Source organism: Phyllostomus discolor, chromosome 9 (genome assembly GCF_004126475.2).
Source record: "Phyllostomus discolor isolate MPI-MPIP mPhyDis1 chromosome 9, mPhyDis1.pri.v3, whole genome shotgun sequence".
NCBI classification, from domain to species: Eukaryota; Metazoa; Chordata; class Mammalia; order Chiroptera; family Phyllostomidae; genus Phyllostomus; species Phyllostomus discolor.
This window is the reverse complement of record NC_040911.2, coordinates 86,079,274-86,102,078: the sequence shown is the minus strand read 5'-3', so window position 1 is coordinate 86,102,078 and position 22,805 is coordinate 86,079,274. Positions and strand designations below refer to the sequence as shown.

The 22,805-nt window shown below is 42.4% G+C and overlaps 1 protein-coding gene across 4 annotated transcripts in view; it reads right to left on the bottom strand.

Moving 5' to 3' along the window:
* Window positions 1–21,083, bottom strand: part of RALY (RALY heterogeneous nuclear ribonucleoprotein) — an 88,560-nt gene extending 67,477 nt beyond the window's left edge. For 2 of the 4 annotated variants that reach the window (XM_028523973.2, XM_036009730.1), the window contains exon 1: window positions 20,850–21,083. The gene's annotated coding sequence lies outside the window, so the exon portion shown is untranslated. The remainder of the gene's footprint in view (window positions 1–20,849) is intronic. The other 2 variants (XM_028523975.2, XM_028523976.2) reach the window with 1 other exon arrangement.
* Between the last annotated feature and the right edge of the window lie 1,722 nt (window positions 21,084–22,805).

Sequence of the window (22,805 nt, the reverse complement as noted above, 5' to 3'; positions counted from 1 at the left end):
ATATGGACATGAACTAAAGGGGGGGAATGTGGGTGGGAGAGGGTGTACAGGGTGGAGGGGAATGAAGGGGGGGAATGGGACAACTATAATAGCATAATCAATAAAATATATTAAAAAATAAATAAATGAAAAAATAAAAGGGGAAAAAAATACACTTGTGTTCATTGTGGATGTCAAGGGCAATAACAAGCACCAGATCAAACAGGCTGTGAAGAAGCTGTATGACACTGATATGGCCAAGGTCAACACCCTGATCAGGCCTGACGGGGAGAAGGAGACATATGTTCAACTCGCTCCAGACTATGATGGTTTGGATGCTGCCAACAAAATTGGGATCATCTAAACTGAGTCCAGCTGGCTAATTCTAAATATAAAAATGTTACAGTATTAAATAAGAAAAACAACTAAGGCTCACAGAATGGGTGAATGATGAAAAGAAAAGAGCAAAGGCTTTGGAGACGGTATCTGTGTTGAAATCAAAGGTTGCTAGGAGACCTTGGATAAGTCAACCAACTTTTCTCAATCTGTTTTCTCATCTGCAAAATGCAAATAATACCTATTTTTGTGGGGTTGCCATGAAAATCAAAAGATATTGTCCTGTACATACAACCACCAATATTCAGGAAATACAGAGGATAAAGAAACATTAAACATACCAGAGATGCAATGAGCAAAATTCAGAACTTAAAAAAACTCTACATGAAAAACAGCCAGTTTCTTCAATAAATAAAAGGAAAAAAATAGAAATGAACTTATAGAGAGATTTTAAAGACCTAACAAGCAATTACAATGTGTACATGTTGCACGAATCCTAATCAAACTGTAAAAATAAGATTGTGACATTTATGAAACAAACAGAAATGTGAACACAATCTGGATTTTGATGGTATTAAGGAATTGTTAAATTTTATAAGGTGTGTTATGGTATAGTAGCTGTATTTTTTCTTAGTCATCTTTTAGAAATACATTGCAAAATATTTAACGATAAAATGATAGCTAACATATTCTTCAAAGCACAGGATGAGAAGTAGGTAAGGGTATAAATGAAGTAAATTTGTGAACTGGTAACTGTTAAAGCTGAATAATGGGTACATCATGCTTCAATAACCTACTCTGCCTACTCTGTACATTTTTTAAATTTCCCCTATTAAAAATTAAGAAGAACTGGTTAGGTTCAAATCCTGGCAACTCCATTTACTAGCAGTGTGACTATGGGTGTATTACTTAACCTCCTTATGTCTGTTTCCTACCCTTTATGGTAAGGATCATCAGAATCCATTTCCTGGGTGAGAATAAGCATGATTTTTTACTATATATAAAGACTTATAATGTATGGAACATTTATATATAAGTGTGTTTATAAGAGATATAAATTTAAGTTTTATAAACTTATAGATAAAATTATATTAAAATGTATAAATGTAACCTCTGTGTAATATATAAATATATTAATATACAATATAAAATACATATTTATATAACATACAATTTTATATATAAATATAGTGATGATATTTATCTATAAATTTATATATTATAAAGGTTTCTACACACACACACACACACACACAGGGCTTAATACAAAGTAACCTTCAGTACGTATCAGCTCCATTAGTATGAACACAAGGTACTAAATATGGTATCTTGACAAAGTAATCATGGTAGCTATTATAAATATGAAAGGAAGAGTTAGGTCTAGAACCCAGGACAGAATTTTAATCAGGTACTCAACTAGTGTCATCAATGAAGGTATAGATACCCTCTGGTGAAGGGCAGCTCTAATATCCCCAGTCTCTCCTGGCAAACACCCTAGGACCTGACTCTAGATCAGGAGCTGCCTAATGTTTACCACAAAAGTGCTGCTCTCTGGGAGCAGGCAGGGCCACCTAATTTTCCCCAACCAGGTAATTTAAGGTACATTTTCTAATATTTGCTCGCAGAACAAAGAAGTAAGGCTCTAGGACGTGATCAACATGCATGCCGGTCTTCAAAGTGATTTGGTAAAACTACAGAAAATAAATACCCAGCTAGAGTCCACCCGGTAGGATAAAAGCTGACAAGGAAATGGCAATTTTTCCCTGAGCAAATACACATTAGATGAGCTCAGAAAGACGAAGCTCTTTAGGTTTTGACATTCCCCTCCCTCCCCTTCCATTTTAAGAGAAGACAAACTCTCTTTCAACAAACTTCAAGTATAACTGTTTGCTGGATTAATTTCTTCTCTAAAATGATGTAATCATACGCAAACTCATTCTCAAATTCTATCCAGTTTAAATACAAACAGGCTTGGGAACAGTGTGACCTTTTCCACCTGCTCTAGGAGGCTATGAGAAGGCATCACCACCCACAAAAAAAACAGGTCACATCCTCCCCTTCTGCTCATTAGCAAGAATATGACATCTAGTCAGTCATCTGTGTTTCTGCTCCAGTTGTTCCCATTGCACATGATGTCCTCCCTCCGTCTCTGCTGTCTAAATCTCTGTGAACATAAGTTTCTGGAAAAAACGGGAGGAAAGAGAGAAGCATAGCAACTAAAAAAAGATATCTGGGTGTTGCTTCTAGTAATCTGCAAGGGTATAGTCCAAAGAAATATTGGTGTTTCATAATTTATAAGTAAAAGTCCAGGCAGAATATTAGAAATTGGGGTGGTCCTAGTTAATCTATAGACACTGTTTATCCTACACAGCCCAATTCAAATATTCCTCCATAAGTGTTCCCTGAGCACCACATCCCAACAAATGAAGCAATCCCTCCTTCCTTGGGAAGTTCCTTTGAACTTCCCAATCACTTTACCCTTTTATAGTACTGCTACCCGAGAATTCATGTTATGATCCTTAAAATCACTTTTATAACTACACACCAACCAGATGGCTTAAAATGAAAAAGACAATGCTAAGTATTAGCAAGGACATGGAGCAACAGGAATTCTCCTATATACAACTAATGGCAGCATGATCTAATATACCTTTGAAAACTGTTCGGCAATAACTACTAAAGCTGAACATATACCTACCCTATGACTGGAATATGAGGTTGCAGAACACCCACTTACTATTCTCCCTAAACAGTACGCACACAGTCTTTTGCTCCAACACTAAACATTTCCATTATCCTTTCTTCCAGTCCTAGAGGCTGGTTCAGAAACACTCTTCACAATCACTCCAGCCCAAAGACCTCTTCCTCTATGGAAAACTCTGACATTTATCTAACACCTCTGACAAATGACTCATGGGTTCTTCACATAAAAATTACATCACCTGGGATATAATCTAAGATGGCAGAGGAGTAAGCAGACGCTACACTAACCTCCTCCTAGGACCAATCTGGAATTACAACTAAATTGTAGAGAAATCATCCAGAATAACCAACTGAACACCAGCTGGAGAGAAGCCTTATAAGCAAGAAGAGACAGAAGAAACCACTTCACCACAATGTGACCAGTAGGCAGTGAGGAGGAGGCACAAGAGGGCCGGCTGGGCTCCCACGGGTGACAGCTGAAGTCCTAAAGGGATTATTTCAGTGACCAGGGGGTTCCCCCTTAGAAATGTGAGGTCTAAACCCCAAGATGGGCTCCCCAGACTACACCACCAGAGCAGGAAAGGAACCCAGATAACATCCAGCTGTGAAAGCAGCAGGGTTTCTGTCTGCCAGGGAGAGATGGCTGGAGACTCAGGAGCCTCTTAAAGGGCCAACACACAAATTGTGGCCAATTATTCTGGGCTCTGGCACAGGGAGGGCAGAGTGGACTAGAGATGTTTGAAGAGAGTCTGGAGCTGGTAGCTCTGGGGAGAGACCTGAAGGAACAGCTACCAGGATACCTGTGCTGAGACATTTCCCATACTGCAGAAGCCATCTTTCTCAGGCAAAGCTCTCCCCTCCAAGTACATCAGCCTGAAAGGAAGCAACAGCCCCCTCGAACCCCGCCCCCGAACCCCGTGGTGCTTAAACCCAGCTGCTGATCACAACCTGGTAAGATTAACTATTGATCAGTTTAACAGCTGATTGTTTTAACATCTAAGATGGAAAATACCAAGTAGCCAAAATGGAAACAACAATTCTCCAGCCAGAAGAGCTAGATGAAATGGAGGCAAACAATTTATCAGATTCAGAGTTTAGAGTAATGATTATAAGGATACTTACTTAACAGCATGAAAAAAGACATAGAAACCATAAAAAAGGACCAGTCAGAAATAATGAATGCAATATCTGAGATAAATAATACACTGAAAGGAATACAGTACATTAGATGAAGCAGAGAACAGAATCCGTGTTTTGGAAGACAAGGTAGAAAAAACACACAGGCAGAACAGGAAAAAAGAAAAATGAATTTCAAAAAATGAGGAGAGCTTAAACATTTTGGACAACCTGCAGCATAACAACATCCACATCATGGGAGTACCAGAAGGAGAAGAGAGAGAGCAAGGGATCAAGAACCTACTGAAGAAATAATGACCGAAAACTTACCTTATCTAGTGAAGGAAAAGTTACACAAGTCCAGGAAGCTCAGAGAGTCCCAAACAAATGGGACCCAAAAAGGCCTACACTGTCACATCATAATTAAAATGACAAGGCTTAAAGACAAGGATAAAATCCTAAAAGCTGCAAGAGAAAAGCAGGTAGTTACCTACAGGGGAGCACCAATGAGAATGGCATCTGATTACTCCACAGAAACATTTCAGGTCAGAAGGGAATAGCATTAAATATTCAAGGTGATGAAAACCAAGGACTTACAGGCAAAGCTACTTTACCCAGCATGGCTATCATTCGAAAGAGAAATAAGGAGCTTCCCAGACAAGAAAAAGCTAAAAGAGTTTGTTAATACCAAACCAGTACTGCAACAAATGTTAAAGGACTTGCTTTAAGAAAGAATAGCCCTGGCTTGGTGTGGCTCAGTAGATTGAGCACAGGCCTGAGAACCAAAGGATAACCAGTTTAATTCCCAGTCAGGGCACATGCCTGAGTTTCGGGCCAGGTCTCCAGTAGGGGGCACACACGAGGCAACTACATATTGATGTTGATGTTTCTCTCCCTCTTTCTTTCCCCCGCCCTTGTCCTACGTCTAAAAGTAAGTAAATGAAATCTTTTAAAAAGAAGAAGAAATAAAAGAAGAGGAAAACAGTCTAACAATAAAATGGCACTACACAGGCATCTATCAATATCTCCTTAAATGTAAATGGCTTAAATGCTCTGACCAAAAGACATAGGGTAGCTGAATGGATAAGAAAAACAAGACCCATATATATGCTGCCTCCAAGAGACCCATCTTAGATCAAAAGATACACAAACTAAAGCAAAGGGCTGGAAGAAGATATTTCATGCAAATGGAAGAAGAGGAGAAGAAAAAAAGCTGGGGTAGCAGTACATATATCCAACAAAATAGACTTTAAAAACCAAGGCTATAGTAAGAGACAAATAAGGGCACTACATAATGATAAAGGGAACAATCCAGCAAGAGGATATAACCCTAATAAACATTTATGCACCCAACACTGGAGCACCTAAATATGTAAAGCAAATCTTGATGGGCATAAAGGGAGAGATCAACAGAAATACAGTCATAGCCAGGGATTTTAACACTCCACTGATTTCAATGGATAGATCTTCCCGGCAGAAAATCAACAAGGAGACAGTGGCCTTAAATGACACACTCAATCAAATGGAATTAATTGATATCTTCAAAGCAGTTTACCCAAAAGCAGCAGAACACACATACTTTTCAAGTGCACACAGAACATTTTCTAGGACAGACCACACATATTAGGACACAAAACAAGTCTCAATAAATTTAAGAAGCCCTGGTTGGTGTGGCTCAGTGGACTGAGTCCTGACCTGTGGACCAGGGGTCCTCGGATTGATTCCCAGTCAGGGCACATGCCTGGATTGCAGGTCAAGTCCCAGTTGGGGGCATGCAACAGGGGACCACACACTGATGTTTCTCTCCTTCTCTTTCTCCCTCCCTTCCCCTCTCTCTAAAAATAAATTTTAAAAATCTTTAAAAAATAGAAATAAAATAGTTTTAAGAAGACTGAAATCATATCAAGCATCTTCTCTGAACACAATGTTATGAAACTAGAAATCAATCACAAGAAGAACACTGAAAAATACACAAAGTGTCCTGGCTGGTGTAGCTCAGTAGATTAACACAGGCTGTCAACCAATGAGTCGCCGGATCACTGCCCAGTCAGGACATATGCCTGGGTTGTGGGCCAGGTCCCCAGTAGGGGCCACATGAGAGGCAACCACACATTGATGTTTCTCTCCCTCTCTTTTCTCCCTCCCTTCCCCTCACTCTAAAAATAAATAAAATCTTAAAAAAGAAACACAAAGACATGGAAGCTAAATAATATGTTATTAAACAATGAATAGGTCAACAATGAGATCAAGAAAGAAATCAGAAGATACCTTGAAACAAATGAAAATGAGGACACAACAATCCAAAATCTGTGGGACACTGGGAAAGCAATCCTAAGAAGGAAATGTATAGCATTATAGGCCTATCTCAAAAAAAAAAAAAAATACAAGAAAAAACTCAAATAAACAATCAAACATCACACTTAAAGAAACTTGAAAAAGAACAACAAAGCCCACAGTGAGTAGAAGGGAGGAAATAATAAAGATCAGAGCAGAAGTAAACAAAATAGAGTCTTAAGAAATGATACAAAAGATAAGTGAATCCAAGAGGGGCTTCTTTGAAAAGATAAACAAGACTGATAAACCATTAACTAGGATCATCAAGGAGAAGGACCCAAATAAATAAAATCAGAAATGAAAGAGGAGAAATAACAACTCATATCAAAGAAATACAAAGGATTGTAAGAAAATATATGCCAACAAACTGGACAACCTGGATGAAATGGATAAATTCCTAGAAACATACAATCTTCTAAAACTAAATTACAAAGAACCATAGAATCTGAATAAATGGATTACACCTAATGAAATGAAGCAATAATAAGAAAACTCCCAAGAAACAAATGCCCTGGACCACAGGTACCTTCACAGATGAATTTTACCAAACATTCTGAAAAGAACTAACACCTCTCCTTAAACTATTTCATAAAACTCAAGAGGAGGGAAGGCTCCCAAACTCATTTTACAAGGCCACCATTATCCTAATTCCAAAACCAGATAAAGACACTACAAAGAAAGAAATTATAAGCCAATTATCCCTGATGAACACAGATGCTAAAATCCTCAACAATATATTATCAAACGAAATACAGCAATGCATCAAAAAGATCATACACCATGATCAAGTGGGATTTATTCCGGGAATTCAAGGTTGGTATAACATTCGCTATCGATAAATGTGATTCACCACATAAACAAAATGAAGGATAAACACCACATGATCCTATCAACAGATGCACAGAAAGCTTTTAATAAAATCCAGCACCCATTTATGATCAAAACTCTTAGCAAAGTGGGAATACAGGAACATATCTAAACACAATAAAGGCCATATTTGACAAACCCACCGTCAGCATCATACTCAATGGGCAAAAACTACCAGTGTTCCCCTTAAGATCAGGAACAAGACAGGGATTCTGTCTTCACCTCTCTTATCCAACATAGTACTGGAATTTCTGGCCACAGCAATCAGCCAAGAAGAAATAAAAGACATTCAAATTGGAAAGGAAGAATAAAACTGACTTCTGGCCAAGATGGAGGCATATGTAAATACGCTTTGCCTCCTCACACAACCAAAAGAAAAACAACAAATTTAAAAACAAAAATAGCCAGAACTACCAGAAAATTGAACTGTATAAAAGTCTGACAACCAAGGAGTTAAAGAAAAAATATTCATTAAAACTAGTAGGAGGGGTGGAGGTGGGCAGCCAAGGTAGACAGGACATGGCCAGGTGGTGGCTGGTGAACCAGGCAATCCCACATTTGCATGCATATAAACTGGGATGAACAACTGAGAGTGAGAAAAGAGTGCGCAACCCAGGGTTCCAGTGAGGGAAAATAAAGCCTCAAAACCTCTGGCTGTAAAAACCTGTGGGGTTGAGGCAGCAGGAGAAACTCCCAGCCTCACAGGAGAGTTCGCTGGAGACACCCACAGGATCCTAGAACATACACAAACCAACCCACCTGGGAATCAGCACCAGACGGGCCAGTTTGCTTGTAGCAGAGCAAGTGACTGAGGGCCAGTTGAGAGACCGACAAGCTGCATTGTTCCTTCTCATACTCCTACTCCACATACAGCACCACAATGCAGCAACCTGGGTTGCCCCACCCTGGCAAATACCTAAGGCTCCACCCATAACAACACAGTAGGCACACCAAGACAAAAAAATATGGCCCAAATGAAAGAACGGATCAAAGCTCTAAAACCAGAACTAAGTGATAAAGAAACAGCCAACCTATCAGATGCAGAGTTCAAAACACTGATAATCAGGATGCTCACAGAAATGGTTGAGTATGGTCACAAAGTAAGAGGAAAAGTGAAGGCTATGCGAAGTGAAATAAAGAAAAATATACAAGGAACCAAGAGTGAAGGGAAAGAAACCAGGACTCAAATCAACAATGTGGAGTAGAAGAAAGAAATAAGCATTCAACCAGGACAGAATAAAGAAGTAAGAATTCAAAAAAATGAGGAAATGCTTAGAAACCTCTGGAACAACCTTAAACATTTAAACATCTGAATCATAGGGGTGCCAGAAGGAGAGAATGAAGAGCAAGAAATTGAAAACTTATTTGAAAAAGGAAGGAGAACTTCCACAATCTGGCAAAGGAAATAAATTTCCAGGAAGTCCAGAAAGCTCAGAGTCCCAAAGAAATTGGACCCAAGGAAGCACACACACCAAGGCACATCATAATTACATTACCCAAGATTAAAAATAAGAATCCTTTTTCAAAAAAAATTTATTTACTTATTTTAGAGAGGGGAAGGGAGGGAGAAAGTGAGGAAGATAAACATCAGTGTGCAATTGCTGGCCTGCAACCCAGGCATATGTCCTGACTGGGAATCGAACCAGCGAGCCTTTGGTTCACAGACCAGCACTCAATCCACTGAGCCAAACCAGCCCAGGGGGATAAGGAGAGAAACTTAAAGCAGCAAGAGAAAAGGAGACAGTTAGCTACAAGAGTTCCCATAATGCTATCAGCTAATTTTCCAAAAGAAATGTTGCAAGCAAGAAGGGGCTGGAAAGAATTATTCAAAGTCATGAAAAGCAAGGACCTACAGCCAAGATCACTCTATTCAGCAAAGCCATTATTTAGAATGGAAGGGCAGATAAAGTGCTTTCCAGATAAGGTCAAGTTAAAGAAGTTCATCATCACCAAGCCCTTATCATATGAAATGTTAAAGGGATTTATCTAAGAAAAAGAAGAAGATCAAAACTACTAACAGTAAAATGACAAACTCACAACTATCAACAACTGAACCTAAAAAAACAAATAAAACAAACTAAGCCAACAACTAAAACAGAAACAAAACTATAGAAATGGAGAGCACATGAAGTGTTATCAGTGAGGAGCAGGGAGAATAGGGAAAAAGGTAAAGGGAATAAGAAGCATAAATGATAAGTACAAAATATGGGAGAAAGGACATAAAAATCCTGTACATGGAAAATTATAAGACACTGAAGAAAGAAACTGAAGAAGATATAAATAAATGGAAGCCCATACTGTGTGGATAGGAAGAATTAACATCACTAAAATGTCCATATGACCCAAAGCAATCTAGATTCAACACAACTCCTACCAAGATTCCAATGACATTTCACAGAACTAGAACAAATACTTCAAAATTTTATATAGAATCACTAAAGGCTCTGTGTATCAACAGCAATCCTGAGAAAGAAGAACGAAGTTGGAGGAATCATGTTACCTAATACCAAACTATACTACAAAGCCAGGGTAATTAAAATAGCCTGGTACTGGTATAAAAACAGACACATAGATCAATGGAACAGAATAGAGAATCCAGAAATAAGCCCACACCTTTATAGTCAATTAATATTCACCAGAGGAAACCAAAACATAAAATGGGCTAAAAATAGTTTATTCAATAAATAGTCTTAGGAAAATTGGACAGATACATGCAGAAAATGAAACTAGACCACCTTCTTACACCACACACAAGAATAAATTCAGCCCTGGCTGGCGTAGCTCAGTGGATTGAGCACAGGCTGTGAACCAAATCATCGCAGGTTTGATTCCCAGTCAGAGCACATGCCTCGGTTGCAGGCCACAGCCCCCAGCAACTGCACATTGATGTTTCTCTCTCTCTCTCTCTCTCTCTCTCTCTCTCTCTCTTTCTCTCTCTCCTCCCCTTCCTTCCCTCTCTAAAAAATAAACAAAATCTTTTAAAAAAAGAATAAATTCAAAATGAACCAAAGATTTAAATGCTAGACCCGAACCATAAAAATCCTAGAAGAAAACATAGGCAGCAAAATCTTGAATATTGCTCGTAGAAAATTATTATCAGATATATCTCCCCAGGCAAGAGAAACAAACAAAAAAAGATAAACAAATGGGACTACATCAAACTAAAAAGTTTTTGCACAGCAAAGGAAATCATCAACAAAATAAAAATACAACCCACAGAATGGAAGAACATATTCATCAATACATCTGACAAAGGGTTAATTTCCAAAATTTATAAAGAACTTACAAAAGTCAACACCCAAAAAATGAACAACCCAAATAAAAAATCTGAATAGACTTTTCCAAAGAGGACATACAGATAGCTAAGAAACATATGAAAAGATGCTCAACATCACTAATCATCAGAAATGCAAATTAAAACCACAATGAGAAACCATCTCACACCTGTCAGAAAGGCTATCATCAATAAATCAACAAACAAGTGCTGGTAAGGATGTGGAGAAAGGGGAACCCTTTTGCACTGTTGGTGGGAATGCAGATTGGTGCAGCCACTGTGGAAAGCAGTATGGCAGTACCTCAAAATAATTAAAAATGGATCTGCCTTTTCACCCAGTTACCCCACTTCTGGGAATATATTTGAAGGAACCCAAAACACTGATCAAAAGAACATAAGCACTCCTACATTCACTGCAGTGTTATTTAGAATCGCTAAGATATGGAAGTAGCCCAAGTGTCCATCAGTAGATGAGTGGACAAAACAACTATGGGACATTTACACAATGGAATTCTACTCAGCGGTAAAAAAGAAGAAAATGTTACCCTCTGTAACAGATGGATGGACCTGGAGAACATTATACAAATGAAATAAGCCAGTCAGAGAAAGACAAATACCATATGATTTCATCCATATGAAGAGTCTAATGAACAAACTGAACTACCAAGCAAAACAGAAGACAGACTTAGATGGAGAGCAGATGATGGCTAGTCGGGGGAGAGGGCAGGGCAGACTTAGGAGCAGAGGGACTGAGCAAAAAGGACTCATGGACATGGACAACAGTGCAGTGATTGCTGGGGGCAGGAAGTATAAGGGAACTAAATGGTAGTGGAAAAGAAATACAATAAAAGATTCAATTTTAAAAAGTTACATCTCATCTGATTTTATAAATTAGTGTTCATAACCTTATCTAACCTGCTCCTCACAATAACACTGTGAAGACAACAAGATATAGAATATGAACCCCATTTTTAGATGAGAAAATCCAGTTTACCTGGCCAAATTAGTTCCAGGGAACAAGAGTAGACCTTAGGCTTCTGAATCAAGCTCTCTACACAAAAATACCTTACTATTAGCCACATCTTCATGATTATCTAATCTCCTCAAAGTAGTCCACAGGTTGGTTCCCTGAAGGCAAGAGTATGCTTAAGACATTTATAGCATTCACAGCACAAAAGAAAGCACTCAGTAGGCTCCATACAGTTTGGCCAGCTGATTTCAGTACTGTCCCTAACCTCTGAGGACCAACATAGGCATTATTTCCTCTTTTCTAGATCTCACAGAAAATGCTAAATTCTTGACAGAAAACATGAACACAACACAGCATCCCAAATTAACATGTCTTTTTTGAGGGTAGGGACAAGGAAAGAGGAAGAGCCTTTCAAGATCAAAGGAAACTCAAGGTTCCCTCAATTTCCTAGGGCTCCACACTGCAAAGTGTTTGAAGGCAGCTGGCAGAGACAGTGGCAATGGGCTTCAAGAACCACGGTAAGTCACAAATTGATCAAATGCCAGAAAGCATACCTCAAATAATTCTATTTGCAAGCAAACAGAAAGCTAGTTTACTTCAAAATGGAATGTAACAAAACTTAAAATGACTTAATATAAAACTTGAAATGTCCTTCATTCCTAAATAAGAAACTAGACAACATCAAATGTTTCTGAAAGTCAGCCAGAGAACTGATAGGAGAATAGTAAAAGCACTAGGCAGATGTCTGGACATCCGAACCAGAAGGGGACCCGAATGTTGTCCCCTACACCCTAACGTTCCTGACTTTACACACTGGGTGTTGCACTTCTCAGCAACAGAGGATAAATATTTGGGTAACAGGCAGAAGGGAAAGAGGGAGGGAAAGCCAGGGCAGCAGGGTTAACTTTGTACTACCTGTTTCCCTCTCAAGACTGAAGACAATTTCTGGCCAGGAATCACATCTTGCTTAGTTTTTATATTCTCCATAAAAAGAACACATAGTAGGTACTCTAAATTCCTGGTATGAATGGTTCAGCTTGGGACTGGAAAGCAGTTCGATTTCCAAGCATAATCATATTACAACAGCTAGGCAACCTACTTAGCATGGTAAGTCTACCTAAAACCCTAATTTCAGTAAGAATTGATTTTAATTGATGTGAAAATCAATTTAGGGTGAGTCTTTAAGGTCTGGACAAAAGATATTCTTGTGTTCAACTGATTCAGGCACAGCTATCATTATTATATTGACAGCACTGTTCCTCAGTGCCAGCGTACAGCTATCTGCAAGAACAAAGTCCCAAAGCTTTAAAATGCTCTATGTAAGCAGGGAACAACATTTGACTTCTCAGTGCAGCATAATCATACCTTGCAGAAAGAAAACCCAGACCTGAAGAAATAACCAGTTATGGAAATTATTCTTTTAAATCTACTGCTGAGCTTGCTTTCTCACTAGCACAAAGAATTACAAAGGAAACTACACAAACAGATCAACAGACACCATATGAACAGCACCTTTAACTAGGCTTAGTAAAATCCTTATTAAATCAAAGAAACAGGAGACAGCTAAATACCAGATAAATGCCTCTGGAATGGAGAAAACCTAGCCAATGACATGAAGTTTCTAAACCTGGCTTTCTAAAAGAGAATACTTACTTGGAATAAAGCAATGATTCTTACCTTGACAAACACAACCAGAATTCAATCACTACAGATGGTATTTTAAGGGCCAGGTAACCTCAGTAGAGGTATCTACCTCATAAAGCTAAAACTCTAAGGAAATGCAAACTTCTGGTCTAGCATTTTTTCGAGTTCTAGTACTATTTGGGAATCTTATACTAATTTTTTTTTAATTTTCCCCTTATCATATGATATTTTAAAAGATTTATTTATTTACTTTTAGAGAGGGGGGGAGGGAGGGAGAAAGAGAGGAAGAGAAACATCAATGTATGAGAGATACATCGATCTGTCACCTCTCACGTGCCCCCAACTGGGGACCTGGCCCACAGAACCCAGGCATGTGCCCTGACTTCAAATCAAACCAGCCCACCTTTTGGTTCACAGGCCAGCACTCAATCCACTGAGCCAACACCAGCCAGGGCAATATCATATGACTTGAAACAGTTTGCTACATATTTAAATGTAACTTTTTTACCATCTTGGACTCCAAGTTTGTCCCATGGGACAACAGCTTCAAGTTTATAATGGAACTCAGCAGACAATTTGATAAATTCATCTCACAAGCAATTTTTCAGCAATCTGCCCATTCTCAAAAGCAATATCCATTTGTTGATATACCAGAAAGTATCTGGTGAACCCAGGATTTAACCCTCTGAGAGACTTCCAATGCTCTAGAAAAGCCCTTTCTCCTTCCAAAGATGAACTCTTAAGCCTCTTACGCAAAACCAGAAATTTGGCCTGCTAAGAGGTAAAAGTATCATTCAAGATTATCTAGCCCAACCCCCTTGTTTTACAGACAGGAAGACTGAGATCCCAGAGAGTATTAGGTAATTACAATTAATGTGAGTTTGGCAAGCATCAAAAACCCACTTATTGCTATTTCCCCTAGTGGAACTGCACCAGCCATGTTGGGAAGATGGCCAGATTTGCACCTTGGCCAGTGAAGCACTCCAAACAGATGTGTCTGGGGCTCCAAAAACCTGAGTATTCAACTACAAACTCCCCACCCCTACCCCAGCATAGGGAACAAGAGACAGTGGACGGCCTAAATGGCTCTTTGGGGATATAGACTAGAACACAGGGATAATATCCCATCCTTCCTCCCCTCCTCCCAGGAGGTACAGCACATTTATTCACATGAAGGCCATTATGAAGTGACAGAAAGACACTAACACTCAGAGGGAAAAAGAAGGGCAATAGAAACAGAGAAGATAACTAATGATGACACTTGGAAGCTGCCTGATTCTAGTTCTTCACAAGTGACGAGGGTAAAGTGACTAGAAGCTCCAAGTTCAAGAAACCTCTAATCCTTTTCTGTCCCCAGCCCCTCAGCACTGGGCCGTTATAGAATTTCAGGGACCTCCCAGATTATTTAATGAAGAAACAGGCCAAAGGAGAAAAAGGGCTTTGTCAAGCCCACACACTGAGTTAACAGCATGGACCAGATCAAATGATCCTCAGGGTCATGACTAGGCTCACAATTTATCTCACTGCCCCTCTTATACCCCATTGCAGATCTGAAACTTTCCTTAAAATATACAGGGGGCGGTCGTAGGACAGCAGGCCAACATTGCTGTTATCATCTTGTCTCCTTCAGCTGTACATTTTATACATGAACCTAAAATTGAATAAAACTAGGTTTTTATAGACACTCATGGGAAAACCCTCCTATTTCCAACCCTACCCCCCCACTATTGCCTAAGAAAAAAAGGAAGAAGGGAGGGAAATAGAGAGAAGGGGAGAGTAAGATAGAGGGAAAGAAAGAAAATACCTCCCCTGCAAGGGACATTCTGTCTAAATCATCCTCTAGATCTAGGATTATAAAATGTTATTGCTAGAAGGGACCCTTGGAGTCATCTCATCATTATTTTCTATCATTATTCAAATGAATAAGCCTAAACCTTTGCCATCTGACAAGACTGGAGCACAAAGCAGGATCTCCTGACTCCTGTCCCTAATAAACCCCCCCTTCCCTTCCCATTCTGTCCCACCCTGACCTGCCCACCTCACTCTTTCCCACCACCACTGTATCTAAGCTCCTGAGATCTGCTACCCTTCTGGATGTGAGCTCCCCAAGGTATGTTTTACTCATTTTTGTTTTCCCAGTGCCTAGCAGAGGGTCAGCAGAGTTGACTTAGGGGGCAGCATGCTAGTTCATGGAGAGCAGTGCCAAAGGAAACTGTCTGCAGAAAATGGAGGGTTTCCTTGGCTTCAACATTAGCAGTCTTCAGAGCTGCGCAAGGCCTGAATGTCTAGAATCTAACGTTTCTTCTCTTCCAGAACTAGTGTTTACATCATCCAGTTTATCCAGAGATAGTTTACCCAAGGGCAGCTGCCAGATTTGCCATGACATACCCTTCCCTCACTCCTGCTCCCCCCCATCCTCCCAAAAAGAACTAGGATCAGAAGACCCTGCATGAGAAACCTCTCCTCTCTTATGTGCTCCTGCTCCTGTGTCCTCACCTCAATAAATGGCATCCCTATCTATATAACTGCACCAAGCAGAAATCTAGAAGTAATCCTTGATTTCTTCCTTACTCACCATACCAAAAATCTTTGATTCTCACTGCTCAATTCCATTTTCCTCCTACACCTCCCACCCCCTCCACACACACCCACAATCTTCATTTGAAACACCATCACCTCTTGTCTGCCATTACTGTATCAGCCTCCTAACTGGTCTCTTTGACTATGGTGCTCTAGCCCTCAAATCCACTCCCCAAACAGGTAGCTAGAGTTATCTTTCTAAAATGCAGAGGATCATAGACCCCTTCACCTTGAAATGAAGTCCAAACTCTTCAACCCAGACAAGGCCCTTTCATGACTTTGCCTCTATTCTGCCTATCATGCCGGTCTCATCTTTTGCCACATCCACCATTTCATGCTTTTATGCTCCACAAAGGAACCTTGAGAAACCGATCTAACCCAAAGGTCTGTTTCTTTGCCTACAGAATGAAAATAATAATGATATCACTGAAGGTATGGGAAGAAATTAGTTAACTACATGTTAAATGCTCAGAATAGTAGCTGGTAGATATAGGAAAAGGGCCAAAAGTCTCACCTATTACCACCACCATCTCTAGACTTGCTATTCCTTCTGCCTAGAATACAGTCTTATGTCTCCTCAATGACTCCCCATTTCTTCTTTTCCTGAGGTCTACGATTAGCCAACTTCTCTGGGAAAGGCTTCCCACCCTGCGACACTGAGTTAGTTACCATTCCTCCGTGCTTTCACGCTGTCTGTCACAATGCTTCTCACGCTGCCTGTTTCCTTGCCTGTCTTCCCCACCAGGCTATATACCCAATACCAAGCTTAGTACCATGTGTGGCATGCTTAATAATTGTTCAGTAAATGAAAAATTTTCCAATAATGAGATGCCCAATGAAAGAGAATCTCAACAGGTAGCCAATTCAAATGGTGGCCAGCTGGCTGGCTGGTCTACATGACTTTAAAGCTCCCAAACTACAAGATTCTATCCAATAAACAATTCAGATTCAGCATACTCTGACCTCAGTACCATACTGTGGTGTGGACTTTAATATGTAGGAAATGTCGAGCCATCAGATTTTTTAAGGAAAGTGTAGCAGGCTCAGATCTGTTTGTTGCCCTATTTACCCATCTCTAGAATACCTCCCATCCAAATCTGTTGGTATCAGGACAAAATTCCAACTACCCTTCACAATCATAAACACTGCACCCCACCCAACTACACAGACATGGAAACATGGAATTTTGAGAGGCTAAATAGGCCATTTAACTCCATATTAACCAGCTGCAAACAACAAGGTTCCATAAACACCCTCTAGAAACCAAAAAGCTAATCCTTCTTGTGAGCCTTTATGGAAAGAGAGAGCACAAAGAGTGTGCATTTCACGAAGGACCATTTAATCGTCCTCTGAGTAGTTCTGAACCGAGCACTGCTATTCATGATCACTGCAGCCCCATTGCCCAAAACTTTGATAGTCAGAAAGGCAGGTGCAAACAAGGCAAGGGTAGAAAGTCTTCTTGGTTCTATTTCAAAGGTAGGAGGTGTCCTTGGAAGACACAGAAGGGGTGAGTAAAGATCTCAAAAAAGGCTTCAGTAATAATGAACTTCAATCTAGAAAGGAAGAAGGAAGCTTAACCAGAAGTACCACTAGGCCTGGGTTCCTCCTCTGGAGCTGCACACCACACCCTAATGCAGATTTACACTAATAATCATTTTACATTTACATTACACCCTGAGGTTAAGGGAAACACTAAGAGCACCAGCTTTGCCAATCACAAAAGAACAAATACTGTATGATTGTACTTATATGAGGTACCTCAAGCAGTCAAATTCATAAACACAGAAAATAGAATGGTGATTGCCAGGGGTGGGGGGGGGAGAAGAATAGGGAATTAATGCTTAATGGATACCATTTCAATTGGGGAAGACAAAAAAATTCTAGATGGATGGTGGTGATGGTTGCACTACAATGCAAATGTACTTAATGCCACAGAACTGCACATTTTAAAATGGTAAGTTTTGTCCTATGTATATTTTCACAATAAAGCACACCAGCTTTATAGTTATACTGTCTACACTTATCAACTACATAACCCTGAGAAAGTCGTGTGACCTCTCTAAGCCTGTTTCTTCTTCAGTAAAGCAGGGATAATAATAATACCTAATTCACACAGTTCCTCTAAGGACTAAATGAGATGCTCCACAGAAAGTCCTTAGTCCAGTGACTGGCACATGATAAGTACTTAGTAAATATTAGCTATTATTCCTACTACTCACAACTACTACAATGCACTTTCATAGCCATTTTTCATGGTCCCTATGAAACCCTGTGAGAGTTCACAGATAAGGAAATTGAGGCTCAGACAGGCACAATGAGAGGCTTACTGGTAGTTCATGATTTTACACCAAATCCTCTGCCTAGGAGAGGTGCTCTGTCCTTTCCACTTATTAACTTGGTGATCTAAGTAAGGCAAGTGCCCTTACCTTGCTGTGTTCTCAATTCTCAACAACAGTTGTAAAAACTAACTCCCTCACAGGACTGAATTAGAAATGAAATCAGATAATGGTTGCAGAAGAGTACTATGAAGTACTGTACAGTTAAACTGGTGATTTATGAGAACTAGCATATCTGTGCACAAAAACCTGGCTTCCTCCTAATGCTAAGCCCGAGACATGGAGTATGGCTGGGACTAAGCAACATCCTTGTAATTTCAATTTACTCAGGATTCCTGGTCTTAAGGCTTGCATAAGTAATTTAGTGCCCTTTCAAAAGGTGGCAAGGTATGACAGAAATAAAAATACTACCGGAGTAAGCAGCAGAAGACTGGGAATTCTAGTTCTGAATCTGTCAGTAAGGCAATCTGTGGATCTAGACTTACTTCCCCTTCCCAAATTCAGTTAAAAGGTAAGGGAGACCTGGCTGATGTGGCCCAGTGGACTGAGTGCCAGCCTGCAAACCAAAAGGTCGCCAGTTCGATTCCCAGTCAGGGAACATTCCTGGGTTTCCAACCAGGTCCAAGTCCACATTTGGGGAGTGCAAGAGGCAAGTGATCAATGTCTCTCAAGCACATTGATGTTTCTTTCCCTCTTTTTCCCTCCCTTCCCCTCTCTCTAAAAATAAATTAATAAAATCTATTTTTTAAAAAAGGGTAAGGGGGTAGGGCAGATTAAAAAATGGGACCAGAGGACCTGTAAGACCCCTTCCAACTCCTACATACTGCAACTTCTAAATCCAGAATCTGGTAAAATGGTGAGCACAGCAGACCTCCAGACTCCAAAGAACTAATGCAAATGTCAGGAGACTCCTCAAGACCTGGCCTAGAAACTCCCCTGCCTAAATTTTAGATACTCCCCACACAGGGGATCGAACGCATTGAAAAAAATAGAACACCTGCCAAAGTTAATTTTAGTTCACTTTTACCCCTCTGGGCCTCATCTGAAAATAGAAATAAAACCCTATTTGAAGGGAGGGAGCTGAAGCAGTTGACTTAAGCCACTTCCTGCTCCCCCTCCCCCAACTAAGAGCTTTACATCTAAACACTGTAGAGACCATGCAAGATTTCAGGGGAGGAACATGCCATAAACAAAATAAAGGTTGGACCTCACTGTTTAAAATGATGTAACCTTTCTGCCCTGACTAGTGTGGCCCAGGAGATTGAGCACCCACCTGTGAACCGAGGGGGCCCCAGCGCCTGTTAGATTCCCAGTCAGGGTACATGTCTGGATTGTGGGCCAGCTCCCCAGTTGGGGGCGTGTGAGAGGCAGCTGATCAACGTTTCTCTCACACATTGATGTTTCTATTCCTCTCCTTCTCTCTCCTTTCCCCTCTTTCTAATCAATAAATACAATTATAAAATAATAATAATAAATTGACTTAAGCTTTCTTCGAGCCAAAACCCCAGGGAACTTCAGTGTTTGAGATCTGGAGTCTCCTGTATCCATCGACTTCTAATGGGCAATACTAGCAAAAAATTCATAGTCACATCCTTTCCCTTGGACCTCCAGTAGCCCCCACTGGGATTTCATCCACAGTATAGTGGACACTAGCGCAGGCGCCAAGGAGAACGGAGTTACCCAAGGATGACCCTCTAACGGTGACCCAAGGATTAAATCAAATCTCTTCTGCACAGAGATTACAGAAGCTCACACTAACAAACAACAGGTACTAGCACCACCGCTTTACACTTCTGTAGCTACTAACTGATTTGAAGCAAATTCTTTAACCTCTCTGCGCCTCGATTTCTGCTTGTGTAAATGGTGATAACCCCAGACGGCCGCCGTGGGTAACAAATGAAATACGACTTACGAAGTTCCTGAGTCAAGTCCATTAAATTTTACCTGTTGGTATTAAACACTTCTCTCACATATTAGTTTCCCTCCCTGAATCTACAAATACCCTTCGAGGAGACTTTCTTTTTTTCCTCCATTTCACGGAGGGGCACACTGAGGCTGGGCTGCGAAGGGGGCTGAATCAGGTGCGGAACATCGCCCCAGGTCGAGGGCCTGTTGTTGATCCTCTCCAAGCCCAAGTGTGCAACAAGCCCGGGAGCCGCATAAGTGGGGGCCGAGGAGGCGCTCAGGCCCGTGAGGAGCGAAGCAGGATCAGTTTTACACGCCTCCCGGAGCCCGCAGACCCAGCTCCGGAGGGAAAGCCGAAAGAAGCCTGGAGCCAGGACCAGAGCCAGGGCCGGGCCCGCCCGAGGCCTCCCCTGCGCGGCCTCCCATCCCACTCCTCCCCTCGCGGGGCGGGGCGCGAGCACAAAAGACTCCAACTTCCGAGCGGGCGCGGGCCCACCCCGCCAACTCCGGACGGAGACCGGGCCCGCAGGGAGGAAGCAGACAGGAGACGCCAGAGCGGCCAGGAGCGAGCTTGGATGGGCATGGGCTGGGCAGACGACCCAGGGCGGCGGGCCCGAGTGGGGGCAGGTTTGGGGGGGGGGGGGGGAGGCGCCGGGAGTTGGTCTGGCTCGCGGGACTCCCAGAATGGCCGAAAAAAGAGTTTCTAAAAATAGGCAGCGGCCCGCGCGAAGAAGTGGGTGACCAAAAAGGAACAAGGAACACCCCCACACACACCCCTAAGGAGATACCCGCGGCTCCCACTCACCCGCGCCAAGAGGTCTAGAAGAAGCCGCGCGGCGCAGAAGAAGGCGGTGCCGCGGCACTCGGGGGCGGAAGGGAGGAAGAGGGCGGACCCGGCCGCGGCGACAGGAGCTGGGCACACGCGGGAGGGTGGGAGGGGGGAGTAGTCCCCGCCGTCGCTACCGCCCCTTCGGCTTCTCTTAGGTCTGCCCGCCCAGCGCCCGCGCCGCTCGCGCGCCCAGCCGCACTGACAGCGGCGCGAGCCCCGCAGCTGCGAGTCCTTCCCTTGGCCGGTACCACTGAGGCGCGCGGGGGTGGGGGAGCCCGGAGCGGCTGCCCTCAACTCGGCCCCGCCTGCCGCTCTGGTCCTGACCCCGGGCTCTCCCTCTTCCCCGCCTCTGTCTCTAGGAAAGGACAGAGTGACACAAACGCCGGGGGTCTGCAGATCCGCCTGGACACAGCCGGCTTCCCAGGCGCGTGGTCTCTCACCAACCCCTCAGTTTGGTTTCAGAAAGGTCCAGAGCTTCGGCGGGGAGAGGAGGAAGGAGGGGCCGGGGCGGGGCCCAACTGGAAGAAGGATGAGGTGGGAGCCTGCGGAGGCGGAGCTCAGGGCGGGAAGAGAGAGTCGCTTGCACCATTATGGAGCCGAAGGTGGGCGGGGACTGAGAGGGTGACGGTACCGGAGAAGAGAGGACCACGAGGCAAGTATGGAAGACAGCGGAGGGGCCAGGACTGTGTTTGAAAAGAGGGGCTGTGGGTGGGGCTAAAAAGAGGCCGAGCCCAAAGGAGGAGTCAAAGGTGGAAGGGAGCTCCGGCGAGTTTGGGATGGAGGGGAAGCCTGGAAGGGAGCAGGGTCTCCAAAGGTGGCCACTCTGGGGAGGAGCCGGAAAAAGGTGTAACCCAAGGGGGGACTGCGAGGGTGGTGCCGGGGTGGGTGCCGGGGTGGGTGGGGCCTAAACAAATTCGCGGGGGGCGGTGCCCGAGGGATGCGGAAGAGACCTAGTAGGCAGGAGCACCAGGTTTTCTCACTTTCAAGGAACCAGGTGCACAGTCGGGGAGGATCGCTCCTTGCTGCCTAGCCTGGGCACTCGGTGGAGAGGCCGCCCTGAGGGTGGGTCTGGGGGTTGGTGCCATCCCCACAAAAAAAAAAAGGTTAAATCAAGTACATTTACCTTTCTGGGGTGCAGAAAATGTTTTATAATTTGATCTGGGTGGTGCCCTCCTCCATCCTGACTGTTGCTCCAGTCGGAAACCGTCACCAAAATCAGTGTTACAGTCTCCATGGCACAGAGAGGTCTTCCAAGAGCACTAGAAGACCGTTGTATTTCAGTCCTCAGCTGTAGACTTCCCTGGAGGTTGGGAATTGTCCAAATTCTCCATGCGTTGTCCTACATGTGATATGGTGATTGTATTTTTTCACATCACTTCCCCAGAACCTGCAGCCTAAGAGCCCGGATTCCCAAGAGCCGGACAGAGCTTGAATTGAACCTTGGCTCTGCCTGAACAGCAGTTATAGCTCCACTTGTATTGTTTGATGACCTCCGTGTCTTTCTTCAAAAGGAAAAAAAAAAAAAAAAAAGACGGTGACACCAAATCCAGGAACGTTCTTTCCCCACCTCTTTTCCTTCTTATGCCTCAGGTCTCACTATCTAAATATCCTCCTGGAAGAGGCTTTCACTGAACACCCCACCTAAAGATGTTCTCTAGTTTGGCCTCTTGTTCACTTGCTTCGTGGTATTAGTCTTGTCACTTATTTGTCTATGCATTTTGGCTACCATCAAATTGTTTAGTCTTCCTTGCCATGAAGGCTGGCTTGATTTCCTAGGTTGCCTAGCAGGTGATAGAGTTCTGGCCAATGATATGCAAGTGGAAGTTGCTTAGTTACTTAACCAAAAAAGTTTTTTAAAGAGACAGGCTCAACTGGAATTCATCAGCCTTTGCACTTACCCCTGTGTTCTGCCTGGAACAGAGATGTGATGCA